We start from the raw sequence: 3,956 nt of genomic DNA on the forward strand, positions 1-3,956 counted from the left end.
CCAAACCAGCTCTTGGCCGGAGCCCTGAGAGCCGCCCGAGGGGTCTGAAGCAGACGGCCAGACTTCTTCCCTGAGTTATCGGGCTTCCTTCTGGAGCTAACCTGGTACACTGGCTGAGGCATGGAAACAATGTCTGAGTTCTCTTCCCACCAACTGCCTCTGGACCTCAGGTTCTCTGTCTGGAAGGTGACAAGTTCAGCAAAGTTACACAAGCCCTCATCCGTAGGACAAAATTAAGATGTCATTCTCTGGGTACGTGACACCATGCTGCCATCTCAGTGCTCAAGACAATGCAGAGATGGCAATTGTCACGGCCTCTTTGCCTAAGAGAGTGAGAGAGGACAAGCCCCAGGTCTGGGGACAGGGTGAGTCTACCCAGTGCTAGCCTGCTGGGAAAGCGTCTTCTGTAGGCAGGGAAAGAAAGTCCCAGTATCCTTTCACCCTCCATATCCTCTCCCACCACGGTTCCAGGACAGAGCAGGGAGTAAACCTCCTGAGACCTTCCCTGGGAGGACAACTGCAAGGCAGGGCTAAGCTGGGGGCTTGGTGAGGCCATGGCGAGGCAGTGACGAAAGGCCTGTATTTCCCCCTTTGAGAAACACTTTGGCATCGGACAAGTCTGGGGAGAGGCAAGAGGAACTTGGCAGGGATCTGGTTATCAGCCATCTGGAGGAATGCTAGAAAAGCCATCTGGAGTTGTGGACACTAGAAAAGTCACTGCCCTTTCCCTTCAGCCCTGTTCCCTGTCTGTGGTCACAGCCCTCTATGCACGGGAGGTTCAGCTGCCCTACTCTGGTCTGATGGGGAAATTCGAAGAGAAATGCCATTCTGAATCCCAAAACAGGCCGGGACTTCCCACCACCATGTAATTTGGCAGACTTTCATCCCATGGGACCAAGTGAGCTAGGATTACACACCCGCCTGCCCACCCGGAAGCAAGTCTCACGTCATTGCATCAAAGGGGTGACATCCCAATCCAGGTCATCACTGCTGAGCAACTCCAGTGTGTCAGGGAAAGTGCTCATTTGCATACTCTTGCTTCATCTCACCACTGCTACTGCTTGGGAACCTCTCCTCACAGCCATCTTCGCAGGACGTCTGAGATTCCCGAGTTACTGGGACCACGAGAGCGGTAATGATCCAGGGCTCTGAGGTCAGAGTCAAGGCTTCTCCTTCACAGTCACGCTTCACATGTTACAGTCTCAAATGACACCTGAATGTCATTCATGCAGAAATGACTCAGATCCAGGTTATCACCCCGTGCCCGGCTCTCCCTTTGAATTGGGGACCTCGACAGAGATAGCCCCACGAGGTTCCGCCCGCCCCCTGAACTGGCCTTGTTCACCCACGGATGAGTCAGCTGGAATTTTTGGACATTGAAGGCTCAGTGGCTACAGTACCAGGAGCTGTCAGGAGGCTGGAATGGCTGGAATGCAGCTCTGTGGGCTCCCGTCTGCACCCCCATCCCCCCAGGCCCAGAGAGGTTTGGAAGGTAAAAGTCACGATGTTTTCCCATCCGAGGGTTTGCGGATGACAGGTGCATATAAGATGAAGACAAAGACTGATTCTCCCAGGCAGCCTGCGCGGCTTCCCATCCCACCCACACAGATCCGTGTTCCAGGTCCAGATGCTTGGAGCCCTGGGCGCCAGCGACGGGCAAAGAGCCACCGATTAGACAGTCACAGCTGAAAAACACGTCCCAAGCTCTTAAAAAATGGAACTGTTGACTCCGTGTGACTGCGACTTAGCCTTGCAACCCTCTCTGAAGCAAAGCTTTGTGCTGCCTGTCAAACACCTTTAGGCACCACGCATGGATCTCTATAACCTTCTCTGCACAGGACTTTGTCCAGGCTCTGGGCAGAGTGTCGAGGGAAAAGGTGTTTGGGGGGGGGGGGGGTCCAAAGGGGTACATCATCGGTGTGCTTTTGAGGATAGGCGACCAGCTTGGTGAAAACAAATCAGGGCTGTGCTGGGGAGCTGGGGGAAGGGCTGCTCTAGAATGAGATTAAACCTGTAGAGCTACCTGCTGGCTGCAGCTGTCACCCTCTTACCCACAGAGCACATCATGTGTCTGCCTGGTCATCTTAGCTGATGTCATCTCACTGCCAGGAAACGCGTCTCCCAAAGTGTGTTTCCGTGCCAGTCCCTTGGAAGACACACGCGAGGCATGACATCCCCAGACCCTGGGTGAGCGTGGGAGGATCGGGGGAGGAGAACGCTGAGTATCAGGGAACCAGTGGATTTGAAGGTCCTATGGCATCCAGGCTGTCCCCGAAGGAGTTAGAGTTGAAGGTGGGAACTGTTTGAGCAGGCTCTTCTGGAAACACCAGCCCACAGATGTTGCCCTGACTGCCTACCAAAATGAACAAATGCCAGAATTCACCAAAGACCTTGTTGACATGGGACACTGGAGAGAAAAACTTCTGGCCCGACCGTCTGCCTTTGTTTGCAGCTCACCATCCTGGTTTTCATCTTTAAAGATGGCCGCAGTTACAGACTCTCAGAGCTGGTGGGGGGGGGGGGGGGATCCTCCAAAGGCCTCACGACTTACTACCATCCTTTGTAGATAAGGACGCATCACTCAGAGACTGTGACTCAACCGTGGCCACACAGCCAGTGCAAGAGCCGGCTGGGACCAGATCATAGCCTCTGCCTTCCAGGCTGGAGCTTTGCAGAACCCCCGCCCCCGCCCGCCCCACTACCTCTCAGAACATGCCAAGTTATTGCCAAAGTCATCTAATAGTGAGAGCAGGAGGCCACGGTGGTCACTGGAGTCTTAACCTCCCCTCTCATCCAAAGAAACGAGAGTCTATCCCAAGCCATCTTCTCCACCATCGGATGTCTTATATGTCTGTGCTCCAGGAAGACAGACATGGGCCCTCAGAACTGCCATTTGCCTTCCTTCCATGGGAGCAACTGTCCCAGCTCAGCTTTGGATCCACAGCCTCCACAGTTCCACAAGTCCAGATCAACCCTTCCTGACCTGCATAGCCTTGCCCGGGTCTGCTTCTGAGCTTCTCTGTTGGCTGTCACCCTCCACTCAGGGCCAGGATGGCTTGCTCTCCGGGGGTGCTTTGCATCCACTCTGGTAGAGAAGAATTATTCCCACCCCCACCCCATCCTCTATTTCATCCTCACACGCAGAATTCAAGTTTAGCCCTCATTCCAGAGCCCGTGTCTTCCCAACAGGAACTTAGGTTGTGGCTTAGAAAGGGTTCCCCTATTGGCCTAGTGCCTGAGGTCCCCTCAATGGAGTCATTCTGGGGAGCACCCAGGAGTCAGATGTGAATAGCTGGCCATCATGTCCTAAGGATGACCAACTGGGAAGGAGGGGCCCAAGGAGCCCCTCAGCAAGGAGTTCTTACAACTGGGACAGCCCGAAGCTTGGCAGCAAGGTCCAGAGAAGAGAGTTCTACAGAGGTCAAGGTCAACAAGAGGAACTCGGGAGGAGGGTTGCACCAGGGGGAAACCTCCAGGGTCAGCTCCAGGGCAGGCCTGGTTTTAAAGTGGAGGGGCCCAGTATGCGCCCAGCTGAGAGGCGTTAGTCAGCACAGAGGCTTATGAAAGGAGGAATTGTCAGGAGCCTTACTCACTGGGCCAACTGGGTCATCCCTAGAGCCTGGGGACCCAAGCTGGAGAAGGCAGCAGGGACTCCAAGACAACTGGTCACTACCCAGGTTGAATGGCAGGGGCCACGAGGATTAACTGCGGGGGCCCTGCCTGGCTTCGGTCACCTGTGAGTCACAGCCCTCAGCTGAGGTTCTTCTTTGTCCACAGGTCACGGCACAGGCAGGCTGGAACTCTAGTGGGAAGTCTGACGAGACCCCCTGACTGGTTTACAGGCACCTGCCTCCATGTCAGCTGTTCAGCTGTGGCTCCCATCACAAAGCCACAAATTCTAGCCAGGGAGTCCTCTGCCTCCTCCTTGCCCTCAGCTGGGCAGATTCTCAAAGGCA

The sequence above is a fragment of the Myodes glareolus genome, chromosome 8 (assembly GCF_982192425.1).
Source record: "Myodes glareolus chromosome 8, mMyoGla1.1, whole genome shotgun sequence".
In the NCBI taxonomy this organism is placed as follows: Eukaryota; Metazoa; Chordata; class Mammalia; order Rodentia; family Cricetidae; genus Myodes; species Myodes glareolus.